We start from the raw sequence: 17,332 nt of genomic DNA on the forward strand, positions 1-17,332 counted from the left end.
CATATTTATATTTATTATTACTTTAGGTTATAATGCAATACAGGATCATTTGTTTTCCTGCTCAAATTGTTGGTGCTTTGGCCATTGGGAGCTCTTTCAGATTGCTTCCTGTCTCTCAGACATGCCCCCAGCCTTTTGTTTTCAAGTACTTCCTTACTTTCTGGAATAGAAGATGTCCCAAGTTTGGCTTGCATTCTCCCTGCCTTTGCCCTAAAATCAGATATTTCTCCAAAGGAACTCTGGTTCCCCAGACTGGAGAATGTTATTCAGATACCAATAGCTGGGCACTGGGTGTGCTCGTTGTTATTGAGGTGACATTGCTTCTAGGCTCTTTCAGCAGACAGCTAGGAAATATATTAATGCAGCTATATGCACTTATTCATGTTTACTTATCTATCTGTACAGATATTAAAATAAACATGTTTATATTGGTATTGTAGGATATTCTCAAAATGGAATAACATAACCATAGAAGAAATCAGCAAGAATAAATTAAAAGCATAATGCTATACCAAAAACAACAATGCCACAGTAGAATATACAGCAGTATATAAATAATTTCAAAACACGTCCACAAATTCTTTAACACTCATCCATTAACAGATGGCATTTAATTCCCCTCCCCTTGAATATGGGCTGAATGTAGAGACTTGCTTCTAATAAACAGAATACTAGAACGTAATGGAGATGACACTATGGGTCTTCTGAGGTACATTAGAAAAGGCATCAGAGCCCCTAGCTGGCTCTCTCTCTCTCTCTTTCTCTCTCTCTCTCCATCTCTCTCTCTCTCTCCCTCACTCTCTCTCTCTCTCAGGATGCTCACCTTTGAAACTGAGCCATCATATTGTGAGGAAACCCAGGCGCCATGGAGGAGCTATATGTATGTGTTTTGGTTGACAAGGCCCAGGTAAAGTCCCAGCCAAGAGCTAACATCATCTGTGAGGAGCAAAACTTTACATGATTCCAGCCTTTGCTCTGTCCCAGCTGATGCTAAGTGTAGCTGGGATGAGCTATTCCCACTGGGATCTGCCCAAATGGCAAAATAAAGGCTGTTTTGTGCTTTATTCCACAAAGTTTTGGGGGTAATTTATTACACAGACATAGATAACTGAACAGTTAAAATGTGTATATGTTTTTCAGATGGAGCCAAAACAGTACTAAATATTGTTTTATTGACACTTATGTGTTGTAACAGTGTATCAATGTGGAGGGGAATGATAAACTGGAAGTTTAGAATAGTGGGGACTTGTTGAGAGAGAGGAAGAAGAAGGGACTTGGGAGTTCCTGGGGAGGTGTGAGGTATTTTTTAAGGAAAATACATGACCTATAAAAAGCTAAAATTTGATAAGCGTAGTGGTGGGGACATAAGTTTTTGTTATATAAGTCTATGTATTTCAGCATTATTGAATTATGTCCTAATAAGAAAAATAGATAATTTGTCCCCTGAAATGAAAAGAAAAAGATTAAATTTCATAGAGACAGCATAGTGTAATGAAAAAGGCTGAAGTTTGGAATTAGAAAACTTGGGTTTTGGTTTATGAAATTTTGTGGATGAGAATTGCTTACTACCACCAACCATGTTAAAGACAAACACTGGACACTAAATAAGTATCAAAAGGATCCTGCGTTTCATTACAGGTGAAAATGTGGACACGACTGAACACAGCGTGTGTGTCCCTCCTGCCTCTGGGCCTCGGACCCCCGTGTCCTGAGTCCCGTTGTAGCCCTGGACAAGCGACGGAGGGAACCGATTGTGAAGACCCACTTGGATGGCTGCTGCGTGCACTTGCACAGCAAATGCTATGTTTGATTTTTGATTCTGCCACTTCCTGGTTTTGTGACCTCACACAACGTATTTAAACAGTCTAAGCCCGAGTTTCCACATTTAGAAAATGAGGCTATTTACATCTGCTGTGCAGGGTTTCGTGAGGATTAGAGATAAGATGTTTATTGTTTAGGACAGTGCCTGGCATTCACACAGACACCCGATAATAAGCAGTAGTTTGTAATGCTGAAGATAATCCCTCCTGGAACAATTTCTAAGATATCTGAATCCTTGTCAAATCAGAAGGATACCTGTTCATCTTATGGATGATTATTTTAAACTGATTCTACAAGCATATATGTATTCAAAGTACATGGAAATTGTAATTACATAGATAGCATAGAAATTATGACCAGTTTTAAAATCGTAGTTTCAATAAGTTCCAGAAATATTATTTATTGTGATTTTAACACAAGGAAGATTGCCCACTGTGATCTGTGTGACCTAACTGGGATAAAATTGCCCGATGCTTGTTTAGCACTGACATGAAAATAGATGACCCATTGCTTAGGAACATAAAAGATGCTGGACAAAGGCTGCGGTTAGGAAATAGGATGATGGCGTCTGTGGATACATGTAGGACAGTGTTAGGATGACAGGCCTTACCGACCAGTGTAATCTGCCAACTGGTGAAGTGAGACGGTAATTGTTTCCCAACAAAAGCATATCCACCCAGGTTTCTCCTTCTCAGACTCAGGCTGGAGGCAAATTTCTGCTGCCTCTTTGATAACAAAGAGAAAGCAAGTTTTAATTAAAAGATCATGAGCTTTGTAGTTGTATAGACAGAGACTTTTAAGTTTGATCCCACCACTTACTGCTCAATATTGGTTTCCTAATGTGTAAACCAAAGAATAGCAATGCTTACCTCACAATGTGGTTTTGGGAATTAAGTGAAATAATATACATAAAAATATATGATACAAAATTGCTGCTCAATAAACACTAGTTCACCTTACTTTTCCCACCAGTTTTAAGGAATGTCCTATTAATGTTTAGTTCAAGCTCCAAATAAGATGAAGTGTTACATCAGGCATAGATACAAATTCTCCAGGTATGGGTTAATGCTAAGATGACTAAACTATGCATAAGAATGGCAACCTCTCTGATCTGAAAAGTTCGTATAACTGAACAGTAATATTCTGTCACCAATTTAGGAGGAAATTCTTTGCCACCTCCTCAGAATTTGGAGGGACATTTATGAAGAGCTGGGAGAATAAAGCAGACTGGACGTAGGGAATTATAGAAATTAGCAACACTCAGGAGACTGTTGGGGACCAGCCTATCACTGTGAGCAGACTACCTGGACAGAGAGGCCGCACAGGTATTATATTCCTCTTGTACCCATTCACTCTCATGAAAAACAGAGACTGTTCAGCTGGTCTTGTGGTATAGCTCTGCCAACAAAATGATGTCCAACAGATGTTTTACAGTGAACATATGCTTCCCCCAGGGACTGTTAAGGTTTACTAGGGAATGCTTAGTGAGAGAAATTATGGGGCTTGGGTTGATGATAATTAGTTTTTGGACTCAGTTTTATGCCAAAGGAGAAAATTATTGCCAGTCCTTTGACTTGTCCTCTGGAAAACTATTTGTAGGTTCCCAGGTGGCAAATCTGAAAATCCTGAAGGTAACTGAATTTCAAGGTAAAATTGTTATATTGCCTCACTTTAAATGAATGCATATGGAGATCATCTCTATCATGAGAGAAAAATTCATAGGAATGTAGAAAGGCCTTATTAAGAAAATGTGGGGAAATTATAATTCTCTAAAAAGACTATATATGTGGAACCAATAACGGATAGAGATCCTAAGAAACAAAAAAATCTAGAGTAGATAAAAATTCAGAGTATGCTATTCCACTTTGGAAAAATAGACTGGGAGTATTATAGAACAAAGAAAGGAAAAGACTCAAACAAAAAAAATACCGAGAGATTATCAGAGTGACAAGAAGATGGCAGGCAGAAAAAGTGAACCAACAGGACCTAGTTTACTGATCAGCTGAATTAAATCAGCTATAATAATATGACACATGTCTAATACAATATGTCACTGTATATGCAGCTCGGCTCTCTATGTCCTTCTGTTGTTTCTGATAAGAGCAATCATCCTATTTCCATTGTTCTTTAAAATATAAACAGAGCTAGGGCTGGAACGCACATTACCAAAGAGACTGCCAAAATGTGCTGATAACAACTAGGATGTCCCATAACTGTCACATTTAGACTCCCTTTACACAAATAATCCAAAACAAACCAATGAGCAACAACAGATTATGGCCACGCTATGGAATTCTGAACTGATATTGCTGATGCATAGGGCAAGACATAAAATATAGAATCTTTTGACGAAGTCCTAATGTCTCCATTCCAAATGGTTTACAATTCACCTCCTTCCTTCGTGACACTCATGTCAGAAGGCCAGTATCTTTCTTCCCCTCTAAAAATGCTCAAAATTAGCCTTTTAAAGCCAGTAAGAGAATGAGAATTAACCAGAGGTCAAAATATGGGGAAATTATGACCAGCTTTGCCATTTTGTTTCTAATTTTGATCTGAAATAAAATGGCCAAGACACCATCAATGGAGAGGCATCATGTTGTACAGATGATGCTGTGCTTAGATGCATGCCCCATCAGAACCGATTCCGGGGGAAAACAGCTCAAATACACAAAAATGTTAGCTATACACTTGAAAAAGCCTCCAAATGAATTCTGCAATCTAACCAAATTTGTCATAGTTTGAATAGATATTGTCATGAAAAACCTGCTATTTTTTTAGGAGCTAGAATGACGTTTTTAACTAAAATATAACCTTCTGAAAGGCGAGTGCCATCCTTCATTCTTTTCTTTTTCTCTGTGTAGCATTCTTCTACCTGTCTACAAGGGGCTCAGAAATAGTGATTATTTGGCAGAACTAATTCTTATAAGTTTGGCTCTGGAGTGGCCCATAGTCAATTGTTATTGGTATTCCCAAATATTAAATCTTTTCTTACCTTCACTCTATCCTTTTCACCAACCTCTTCTTATTTTACATCTTTGCTTCTCTCTCTTCTTTCTTTTCTACCTGTGCCTTTCTGTGATGAAAACAATGACAGCAGTGGCCATTCTGTGGTCCTGCGGAGGTGCTCGCAGCTAACGGGCTTCCTGGCCTCCATCCTATTGCCTAGGGAACGGGAAAGCGAGCTGAAGTGAGTTAGCGTCAGCTGAGAAGGTGCACATTCACCCCTGGCCAGAGTGTAGAAGAAACAAAAGCTACTGCTAAAAATAGTTCTTTTGCCACTTTTAGTGTCATTCACCATTTTTAATAAACCAGAGAAAACCTATTCATTGATACCAGTGTCTCTAGTTCATTGTATGATGTTATCATTTATTGATTTAATTTTAATATATAACTAAATAAATTCATTTTTACTTAAAACATAGTTTTTAAAAACAGGTGAATTTATTTATTGGTTCTCTTGCTGGAAAGCCTTACCATTTGAAGCAAAACACCTTTTATCTCCTCTCACTCCAAAAGCTTATATGGAGCTATATTAAACTAGGTCTATTCAGAGTCTTTCATACACCACCTACTAACATCTGTCCAAAGGGAAAAGAAGGTACAGAAAAATTTTCAGAAAATAAGGGTTTTTTCTGAGTTCAGTGTTTCTTGACAAAGAGAGAATTTATAAGTATTCATCAATATAAAGCATGGAACAAGGATTTAATTAAAGTCATCAAAAATGCACTTTGTAGAGCTCTCCTTTAGCATCCTGTGGCTTTTAGACATTGATTAAATAAGAAACTTGGAAACGGGTAGAATCTCTGACACATTTGAAATACTCAAGTGTTAAGGAAGCTATTTTAGATAAAATGAAAACCCTTGCCGAACTTGGCCCACTTTTAGCGACACATTCCCACCCTACACTTTTGTTATTTCTAAAATAGGTTGTTAAGTGATTTTCTTTTCTTTTTCCTTTTCTGTCTGAATGGACCCACATCTGAACACCCACATAGGTTTGTGAGGGCATTTCTGGAAAAACGGATATCAGTTACAAATTTCCTCACTCTTTTTACTCACAAAATAGGTCTTTATTTATATTTGTCAAGATTCTAGTTGTTCAAATAAGTCTAATACACAAACACTCATCAAATAAGCTAAGTTTTTGGATGCTAAACAAATACAGCACTTGAAATTTTGAGCTGCACACGTCTTCAGACATGTGGACAGACATGTGGACAGACATGTGGACAGACATCTGGACAGACATCTGGACAGACATCTGGACAGGGCACACTTGTTTGGACACTGCAGTGAGAGACAAGAGCATGCTGATCATGGGGAAAGGCCGGCACTCTGTTGAACTACACTTCCCTTATTTCTCTGCATCATTCCTTTGCATCACTGACCAATAGGTTTTTCAGTCCAACAGTGATAATACTTCTACTGTGAGCATACACTTCCCTGCATGAAAGTAACAACAGGCAATTGACATTGGGATGGCCTGGAAGGAGATAAACATATACACATATGCAACTCCTCCAGAAACAGGGAAGAAAACTTGCTGTGATTAGCAGAGTGATCATACACATCTTAGGTGTAATATAAATGGCATGAACATCTATCAACGTTAATTTTTCCTTTTCTTCCTGACATAGTCATTGTAGCTCAGCTAACAGGATGAATCATCAAAACTTGCAGACACAAAAAAAAAGCAGGCCAGTAACTAAAAGTTGAAGTTTCTCGAGTATTCGTAACATAGCATTGTTACAATAGGCACCATAAATCACTATATTGTACTAGCCATTCACATTCACAAGGAAACAATAATCATTTCACACTGAGAAATGTCCAAGTCCAATAATGCACTAGGTGTTTTTATTTGTTATAATTATTACCAAGGTTAATAAAACTAAACTTCACCTCCTTTCCTCAAGTAAGATAAGAATGGAAAGCATTCCTCTAATCACTTTCCATATGTTATTTATATTACAATAACTTACTTTATTTGATGAAATAAAGTATATCTAGTTTATGTAATTAAATGAAAATGTCTAGGCCATTATTAAACCAACTTATTTTGGCCTTGAAAAAAGTGTTGCTGCACTTAGTTTTCTGTTTAATTTGTAGATTCTCTAAGTATTCAGATGTATCCTCTTGATGTATCCCTGGATATAGGAAGTTATGAACAAGATGCTCCACTCTTGGAAAAGTGCAAAGGGATACTAGCGGTTATAGACACAGCTCATAGAATTGCTGGGAGTGCTGAAGAAATACTCTCTTGGCTAGGCTTCCAAAAATGACTTTTAATACCAAAGTGGCACAGTCCCAAAGAGGCTCACTGTCATGATCCATGCCAATAACTTGGATGCGCCAAACATATCCTTTCTTCCCTCATGACTCAGATCCAAACCAAAGTATTATATGAGTGTCTCTGATTTGCCAAATCTAAATCACATCTGGAACTCTAGCCACAAGGAAACTGAGAATAGTAAATGTTATATCTCCAGCCTCTGCATTCCAGAAAGAAGGATTGGAATGGGTTTTGAGAGAACCAATACACCTTCTTCATTTATTGTATTTAGAAACCAAAACGTTTATGAGTAGGGGCTAAGTAGACTAAGATTTAACCACACTGAAGGCAATTTTATTTGAAGCACCACAATACATTATAAAAGAATTCCATTTTTTCATGCTTTCTAGCTAAAAGGAATAGAAGAATCATCAGAAATCCATCACCATTCCTTGTGGAGAAAAATCCTAATATTACTGATGTTCGTATTTACTGATTGAGAGTCAAAATGGTCATTTTCATTTAGAAAGATGTGAAAATCATGTTCATGAGACAAAGCGTTACTTAAACTGAAATTAGTTGTAATCTTATTTATTTACTTTCAGCTTTATTGAGGTATAATTGGTAAATAAAATTGTAAGATATTTAAAGTGTACAACATCATGATTTGATATACATGCATATTGTGAAAAGATTCCCCCTATGGAGTTAATTAACACATCCATCACCTCACATATTTACCTTTTCTCTTTTTGATGAGAACATTTAACTTCCACTCTCTTAGCAAATTGCAATTGTACATACAGTGTTATTAAGTATAGTCACTATGTTATACATTAGATCCTCAGATCTTATTCATCTTATAACTAAAAGTTTATACCCTTTTACCAATCTCTCCCATTTTCCCCACCCCCAGCCCCTGGCAACCACTTCTCTACTCTCTGTTTCTACCAGTTCAACTTTTTTCTTTTTCTTTTTATTATGGTTACTTTGGTTTATAACATTGTATAAATTTCAGGTGTACATCATTATACTTCTATTTCTGCACAGATTACATCCTGTTCAACCTTTTTTTTAAAGATTCCACATATGGGATACCATGCCGTGTTTGTCGTTGTCGGTCCGACCTATTTCACTTAACGTAACACGGCCCAGGTTCATCCATACTATCACATGAGAAGGGAGGATGGGTAGATTGATTTTCTGTTTGCCCATACACAGACAAACGGCCCTTGCGGGTCTTCTTTTCATGATATACTCTCTTAGATTTTCTCTCCAGCCTACCCCATCATAATTCCACAGCCTCCACAGTTTCAGAATTGAAGCTTATGAACAATAGGGTTGGGCAGAAAACTTGGGATCAGAAGAGATCTTTGACATTCATATATTTATCTTCCAAGATCCCCACTTTCACAGTGTTTTAGATCTCTGTATCACTTACTTTCTTCTCAGCTCAGTGATAATTTTTAAGAGTGTTTTCTAGTTTTTTTCAGAGGGTTATTTATGCTATCTACTCTACTATACTACCAGAAAGGTAAATCTCTTTATCAAACTATTCATATCATGCTTTCCAGGTAAGTTTATCCTGGACAAAAGACTTTGTGGACACATTAGAGCCAGTGAAAGCCTGTCAAATGGAAAACAAATTAGATTTATTTTGGGAAATTTAAAAAGCAAAGTAAAAATGCTTTTTTCATAGGTGAAAAATGTTTGAAGTTCACATACACAATACCTATGGTATTCTGTTTTCTATGCGATGACCAGTTATGAGTGATATAGAATTTAATGTCAAATCAATTTGAGGAAGAACATTTCAACAGAGCTTTTCAAAAATGGAGGTTGAGAACCCCCTCTCACTGGAAGCGTTCCCAAAATGGCTCAATGATTATTTTTCGATGTGATTAATATAAAAATACATTATTCAGAGTTTGAATATATGATGTCTAAATTCACTTGCATTCTACTATCCAAAGAATTTATGAATCAGTGGTTTTAAATCGTGAATTTTTTTTTAAAATCCTAAAAAAATGACTACTTCTTTTCAGATTCCAAATGTCTGAAATATTTTCCAAGTGATCTTTAATCATTTCTATTTACAAATAAAGCATTTCTTCAATTAAACTATTTTCAAATAAAGTAATACATTTTCCAAACATATCTTAATTCTTTTTAATCTTGAATTTACTTTAAAAAGCCATGAAATAAATGGAAAGATTTCATCATTTTTGTTACATTTTTTCAAATGCTTACATGTTTCAACAATTATCAGTTTAAGGATTTCCATATTTGGAGATTTTTTTTCTTCTAACTTATATATCAGAAAAAAGCATGATCACAAATTTAAAATAAAAGTACTTCAACTCCATCATATTAATATTGAGATTCAGAGTTTGACTACACGGAGGAATCAGTATTCAGTTTTGTGCATGTGTGGTTTTTTTTTACATTTATCAGTTTATTAAAGGATAGGGTGAACATCCAGATGAAAGAGACGCGGAAGACAAGGTATAAGGGAAGGGCACGGAGCTCCCATGCCCTCCGAGGGTGCGCAGATCTCCCAGCACCTCTGTGTTCCCCAGCCTGGAAGCTCTCCAAACCCTGTTCTTTTAGGTTTTATGGAGGCCTCATTGGCATCTGAACTCCATCATCAGCCATTGGCATCATCAGCCATTGGCATCATCAGCCATTGGCATCTGAACTCCATCTCCAATCCCTCTCCCTTCCCCGGAGGCCTGGGGGAGGGACTGGAAGATCCAACCCTCTAATCAGAGGGCCGGCTCTCCTGACAACCAGCTCCCATCCTCAGGCACAGTCCAAGGTTCACCTTACTCACGTAACAAAAGGCACCTTCATGGCTTTCATGGATCAGGAAATTGAAATTCCAAGGGTTTTGGGAGCTGTGAGCCAGGAACCGTGGACAAAGACCAAATACATATAAATGACCAAATATATATTTCTTATATCACAATATCGCAGTCCACCCCTGGTCTTTGAACACAGATCCCTTGCAGCAAAACAATTGTAAACGTCAAAAGATACCAGCACATTACTAAAATCTCATTCAGTCATTAGTAACTGTCCAATCCACCATCATATCATCTGAAAATATCTCCCAGGGCAAGACCACTCAGGTTTGCAGGCTTCCTTTCAATCTTATCATGTTCCAAAAGCAGAAGTAGTGGTCTCAGTAATACGTGGCTTTGCCATTTTCAGGCATCTAATATAATTGAACTAAGACAAAACTGTCTCTTGTCTGAGCCTCTTTAGAGGGATTAATGTAATATTGGATTTCCCTCCTTATGTGACCCATTTATTCATTCCCTTACCCTCTGCTGCTAGTTTTCCTTCTCTCCATTTATACCCAAACTTTTCCACCTTTGGAAGGAACATTAGGTTCAGCCACTGCACTGGTCTAGACAGCAGTCAGCAATACTAACCTAGCAAGTGCCTCCCCCCCAGTCCACTTCTGTTCACATAGGGTAAGGTTGCACAGGTGCGGAACTAGTGCGCTGTCTATACCATCAGGCAATTTAGCTGAATTTACTCTTAATTCCAATTTTACCAGATGGGGTGAAGCTATATCCTGCCCAATCAGGCCACTAGGAATTCTGTCTGATATAAAAGTTAAAAACATAGTTACAATTTCTTGCTTAGGAATCATCTATGCTTCCAGCCCTTGTAGTTGCAGCCCTGGTTTAATGACCACTGCATCAAGTAGCTGGGAAAGGAAACTGAGATGGTGTGAGCAAGAGAGAATACCAGCATCCTTCCTCCACCCCCTCTTCCCCAGATCCACCAGAAAAACAGAGAAATCTATCCAGTGGGGACACTCCTTTAACCCCCCTTACGTTCAGTGTGAGCATGCCTTCCCCCCGCCCATTATAGGCAACTAATGTTTTAATTGCACTTTCCAATTCTTTATCACACTAGTACTGAGGAGGTTATCTCTCTGCCCACTGTTGGACACTATCGGCTGTAAAGTGTGCACTTTGGTCTGAAGAAATGACATTCATCCCTCCAAATTTGTGTGATATCTTCTATTCCAGTTCTTTCATAAATGAAGTTCTGAGCTTGTGTATCTACCACCAGGTAAGCAAAGCCCAGTCTAGAGTCCACGTCTATCCTGTTAAGACCCATTTGAAGCTCCCCAAGGCTACCAGCATTAGTCTCACTTGCCAGCTATGTTCAGGGCCTCCCAACCAGAGAATCTGACAGAGCCATCTGCAGTCTCTGTCTGTCTTGTTGGCAGATAGAATAGTTATCATTGGCATTTTGTGCCTCAGAAAGTGCAGAAGGAAAACATCTAGATTCATCCCCTCTCTGCACTGCTGCAGTGCCCTCACATCCACTCATTTCATGGGCCCAGGTGGCCATCTCAAACAAGCATGTGGGGATATCTGCTTGTCAATTCCAATCACCTTCCAAACCTGGAAGAGAGTTCTGATGGTCATTGACATGGCCTACTTTAATGCACCCCTCAAATTTTCACAGGGCTGTGGCCCATACAGGCAGCCCTTTAATAGGCCAGGTTTCCATTGCTATCCTGCTTGACCATATGGTCAGACCATTGCCAGTGCCCACGAGTCAGTAAGGAGCCAAACGTAGGGGCTTTTACTACTATTCAACTCTTCCATCACTGCTGGCAAAACAGCATGTAATTGAGCCCACCAAGCTGATTTATTTTTATCTCCTTCCTTCCGAGTGGTGGCCTCCCAAACAGGGGGTTGTCCATTCACCTTGGAACTGCCATCCACAAACCAAGCAGCTGTTTGTCTGTCGAGAGCTGTTGATAGGGCACTGTCCAAATGATAGAATCCACCAACTCTTCACGCAGTTCCAGAGTCAGTCCTAGGGGAAAGGGACTCCCTGCTTGTCAGTATCTCCTCCTTGGATTCCCCAGGCAGCATGATCCTGTATAAATCCGTTTCCATTTTATTATGAAACACTTCTGGGTACCACCATCCCCTTACAGCATTTCTTTGACATTGTGGTATCCTAAACAATGTGGCTATTTCAGGTTTCAAGATCATTCTGCGTCGTTTAGTTATAGTTTCAATTAATGTCCAAAAGCAAGGTAGTAAATGCTCCTCAAATGGAAATTCTCTAATCCAAAGTCCCACTAGTCATTGTTGAAAGGCACTCACAGATTTTTGCCATAAGGCCCAGTCTACGCTCCATATAGAGCTATCACACAGAGAATTTATCCCTACCAGAACGCCAGCTTCTATCCTACACTGTGTGGGCTCAGCCGATCTTACTGCTTCCCATTTAGCATGTCCAACTAATATTGCCTTCTCTTTTACAATACTAGGTAGGGGAAATATTCCCCAGTTAGATACAATTTCCATCCCCATAATGCAATCAGTAAAATAGATGCAACCATTTCACAGAATGCTTGTTCAAACATACCAGTTCTCCTACGAACTTGTTGTACCCTAATTCCATCAGCTCTTGCATTCCTATCTGTGGCCTCTGTTAGGACTTCATCTACAGGTTATGGTTTTACGATAAAATCATAGGTAGAGGAAGAGTTACCCAGCCAAACATAATATTCATTCCTATAAAACATCCAGGTAAAGGAGACGTAACTTCTTTATATAATACCTGCTTGAACATTCCAACTTTCATAAACCTATTGACCATTACATTTTTACGTAATCTCAGTCTAATTGTAGCCCGAGCCAGGGCTTCACCAACAAGCTTTGGTACCACAGTTTGTGGAACATCCATATCAAAGAGCCCTGGAAACTTCTGTTGTCCACCCTCTGACCATTTTACCCACTCTTGTGCTCAAGGCTTTGGGGTCCCCAGTGAGGGGTCATGCCAAGGGACCCTGGACATTTTGTCAATCTTTATCTTGATTAATTGGCCTAACCACTGGCCCAAGCGATTGCTAGTAATGTTTCTCATTGTAATGTTTGCTTTCCAGCTTTTAAAATTTCTCCACACTGGGTAAATAGAGCCAACTTGTTTGCGGCCCTTTAATATTGGGGACCACTGGGGGTCCCTTTGGGCCACCTAACCTTGCATAGTGCTATATGAAAATCTTTGTTTAAACTCCATCAACGTCCATTTTATTCATCCCATTTCTTAATAACCATCAAAAGATGTCCACCCGGGCCGGCCCCGTGGCTTAGCGGTTAAGCGCGCGTGCTCTTCTACTGGCGGCCCGGGTTCGGATCCCGGGCACGCACCGATGCACTGCTTCTCGGGCCATGCTGAGGCTGTGCCCCACAAACAGCAACTAGAAGGATGTGCAACTATAACTATCTACTGGGACTATGGGGGGAAGAAAAAAGGAGGAGGATTGGCAATAGATATTAGCTCAGAGCCGGTCTTCCTCAGCAGAAAGAGGAGGATTAGCATGGATGTTAGCTCAGGGCTGATCTTCCTCACACACACAAAAAAAAAGATGTACACCTTTCTTGGACAAGTCCTGTGACTCTCCCCTTTCTGTTTCCTCTTCCTTTCACTCCTATCAATATTTGCTTTATTCATCTGCTTTATTCACCTTACTTCCTAATAATCACTTAAAAACTTCCACCTTGTTCAGAAGAGTCCCTTGACTCTCTCCTTGGCCTCTTCCCATTCTCTTGTTAGTTAATATAATGTTTTATTAGCATCTGTAAGACCCATGTAGGGAAGCTGAGACAGCAAATTCGATAAGCCTTCCCAAACTGTTTCTCAGTTTTGCCACAATAAGTTTATATGGGGTGCCCATGTGAAAGGGGTCCCCTTAACCACAGCATTTACCATAACCTGGGTAATGGGCATAGTCAGCGGGTGAATATCCTGGTCATCATAAAGCCAGTCCTACATGGCTTGCATAAGAAACACATCAGCTGCATTATCTGGGTGTTCCATTTGGCATTTATAGAGGGAGATGAACAGTCCCCCTTCTCAGGGTAAACAGACCTTATGGTGGCTTTTATCCAGTCCACCAGGCTGGCCGTTCCCTCAGGAATAACCTTCTGTGTGTCTGGATCACATACAGGCATCTGTGATTGTTCTACAGTGAGCTGTGGGTCCTGCATTAACCCAAACATGCTCTTCTGCTCTGCAGCATTCAAAACCAAAGACTCAGCCCCGAAATTAGTTACTCTCACAACCCATTTCAGTAAAGGTTCCTCAGGAAGCTGATGAAATCGATCCACAACATGAAACAACTCCTTAACACTATGCCTTCTGGTTTCAATAGTTTCTTCATTTTGTCCTCCCCCATGTTCACTACCTTCTTGGTGACCAGAGTTCTTGGAGGTCTTTTCTGATGTCCCAGCATAATTTTTCCCAGGGGTGTCCTGCCTTGAGGCCAGTGGCCTAAGCTGACACTCATTGAGATCTGAGTTTGTCCAGCTCTCCAACCCAGCACTCTCTTACTTTTAGTTTAGCTATTAGATAAAAATAACCAAGAGATTGAATATTTTGTCTTTTTCTTATTAGCCCACGTTTTCTTATGCATCCAGCTACCCCGGAGTTGGATCCATCTCTAAATTCCATTGGTAACTTTGACCTTTTGTAACAGAGCTCCTGCTCCATTCCATGAGTGGCCAGGTGGAATCAAAGGTTCCTCATCCCCCGCCCTTTCACCCTTCCTCTTCTACATGTTTCCATGAACTGGGGCCATTCTAGCAAATCCCACTTATCTGACACCAACTCTTTTGGTTCTGGTAGCAATTCCAATGTGTATGTGTGTGGGGGGGCAGGGGGAACAGATTTCCCACACCACACTAAGTAATTCTATGGACACCAGCAGGGTGTCTGAGAATTCAACTCAATTCTGACACTTATCTACCTGGAGACAGCACCAGATCCCACAGGCTCAGTCCTACAAGACTGCCACCCCACACTTCAGATGACAGCCACAAGCCTAGGTTATTACCTGTGCTTCTGACCAACTTACTCCAGATTGGGGGTTCCAACGACACCCTCCTTGGGTTTCAGATGTGAGTCACAAGTCCAGGTTGTCACCTGTACTTCTGAACAACGGGCTATAAATCAGAGATTCCCATGACTCCCTCCTTGGGTTTGATTAATTCTCTAGAGTGGCTCACAGAAGTCAGGGAAACTCTTATGTTTACCACTTTGTTAAAGGATATGATAGAGAATATAGCTGAACAACCAGATGAAAGAGATGCATAGGGCAAGGTGTGTAGGAAGGGGCATGGGGCTTCCATGTGTTCACCAACCTGGAAGTTCCAAGTATTCAGTTTTAATAACAGAGTGATAGCATAAATGAAACCACAAATCATATCAAATTATAAGCATACATGAAGATACAGCATCAAAAAAATAGCCCAAATTAACACATTTACCTCTTAACAACCTTCTTGTATAATTCACACAGTAATTACTTATGAAATCGTCACTTTCGGTAGAAGTTGGATCCCATTTGTTCCTTTAAAGATTTTTTGTATGTTTGTCTGTTTATGTTTTTTTTGTTTTTATGTTTCAGGAAATCCCATTTTATACTTCTTGCCACAATGTGTTCCTAGAAACTAAGTCATAAAATAAAAGGATTATAATTGGGTGTTGTGTTCCTGACCAAGAAGTCAGTGTTGAATAAATCTTAGCCTGAGCTAACATATGTCATACAGGCAAAGACATGAAAACTCTACAAGTATATAATCATATAAATAATCAAAATGATGCTCTAGATCATATAAAATAAACATTCATCAATATGCACCTTGATTATGTGGGAAAAAACCCACAGCAGTATAATATAGAGCTATCGTATCAGAAATTTGACCTAAAACTATTAGCTCAGCTGGAAGAGGCATCAAACATTTAATTAACAGTGATTTTGCTTTATCGTCTTAGACTTTAAAAGGGTGTATAGAGGGAGATGATCCTGGTACTAAGAAGGTTTATAAGAATCTCTGAGTCATGCTCTTTCTTTTTCCCAATATAAATTTCTCAGTAGTAGGCAGAAACTTTCAAACATCATTATGGTGACCTTGGAGGTATGCCTCAAGGGGTATATTTACTGCTTCTAGTTTTGTTTTTCCCACTAAAAAGCATTTAAAATGTGAAGGGCTACCTTTTACCCATCTGCAGCAAGAAGGAAGCTGTTTTGTCCATCATCTTTAGGATTAAGTCTGTCTCCTGAGAGCTCACAACACTCCCTGATTCAAATGTTTATTTCCCTTCTTCCCTTCATAGCTTTCAACTTTTCCATCCCAACTTAGCTCTCGGTGTCTTTGAACAAACTAAGAAAAAAAAGGAAAGATTGAGATGGTTTTTCCTTTTTAATGCCTTGCTGGATGTGAATTGGTGACTTGGTCATGTTGAAAAGTAAAGTTGTGAAGATAATATCTTAATAACAGATAACATTTATTGAATAGATTCTATGCATCAGGAACGATGCTAGCACTTGATATTACTCTATCTCTAATCCTCACACTGACATTTGCAACAAAATTTTATTATTTCCATTTTACAGGTGAAGAAATCAGGTGCAGAGAATTTAAGTAATTTTCCCAAGGTCACACACATAGCAAATGGAAAGCTGGGCTCTGAATCTCTAAAGCCTATATTGTTTTCCCTCTCACATTGACCTTCTAGAGAGTGATGAGGAAAGTCATTTGGGTTTTAATTTCCAGAAAGATAGGTATGATCGATAATTTGTTTTCACGCAATTCCACAAACATTTCTTAAATGGTATTTTGTGAGCACTGTATTATGCAGATTGTAGGGAGTATTCAAAATATCTTTAAGGACAACAACATTAGTGCAGGATGCTTTAAGTCTAGAAACTAAGCAAAGGAGTTTCATTTATATATGTGAATCCTATCTTAGTTTTGATTCATTGGTTAATGTATTAATCAGATCAGGTTTCTATAACACATTACTATAGACTGGGAGGCTTATAAATAACATAAATTTATTTCTCACAGGTCTGGAGGCTGGGAAGTCCAAGATCAAGGTGCCAGCAGATCCAGTGTCTGGTGACGAGGGCCCACTTCTTGGTTCATAGACTGCGGTCTTCTCACTGTGTCCTCACAGAGTGGAAAGAGAGCAAGTGAGGTCTCTGGGGTCTCTTTTATAAGGCACTAATCTCATTCATGAGGCTCTACCCTCAGACCTAACCAGCTCCCAAAGGCCTCACCTCCAAATACCATTACATTGGAGATTAGGCTTCAGCATATGAATTTCAGGTAGACACAAACATTCAGTCTGTAGCAGGCAACTATATGCATCCTGATTCTGTTTTCAATATCAGACCCAACTAATGTTCAT

This window comes from Ceratotherium simum, chromosome 25, assembly GCF_057802395.1.
Source record: "Ceratotherium simum simum isolate JZ-2026a chromosome 25, ASM5780239v1, whole genome shotgun sequence".
In the NCBI taxonomy this organism is placed as follows: domain Eukaryota; kingdom Metazoa; phylum Chordata; class Mammalia; order Perissodactyla; family Rhinocerotidae; genus Ceratotherium; species Ceratotherium simum.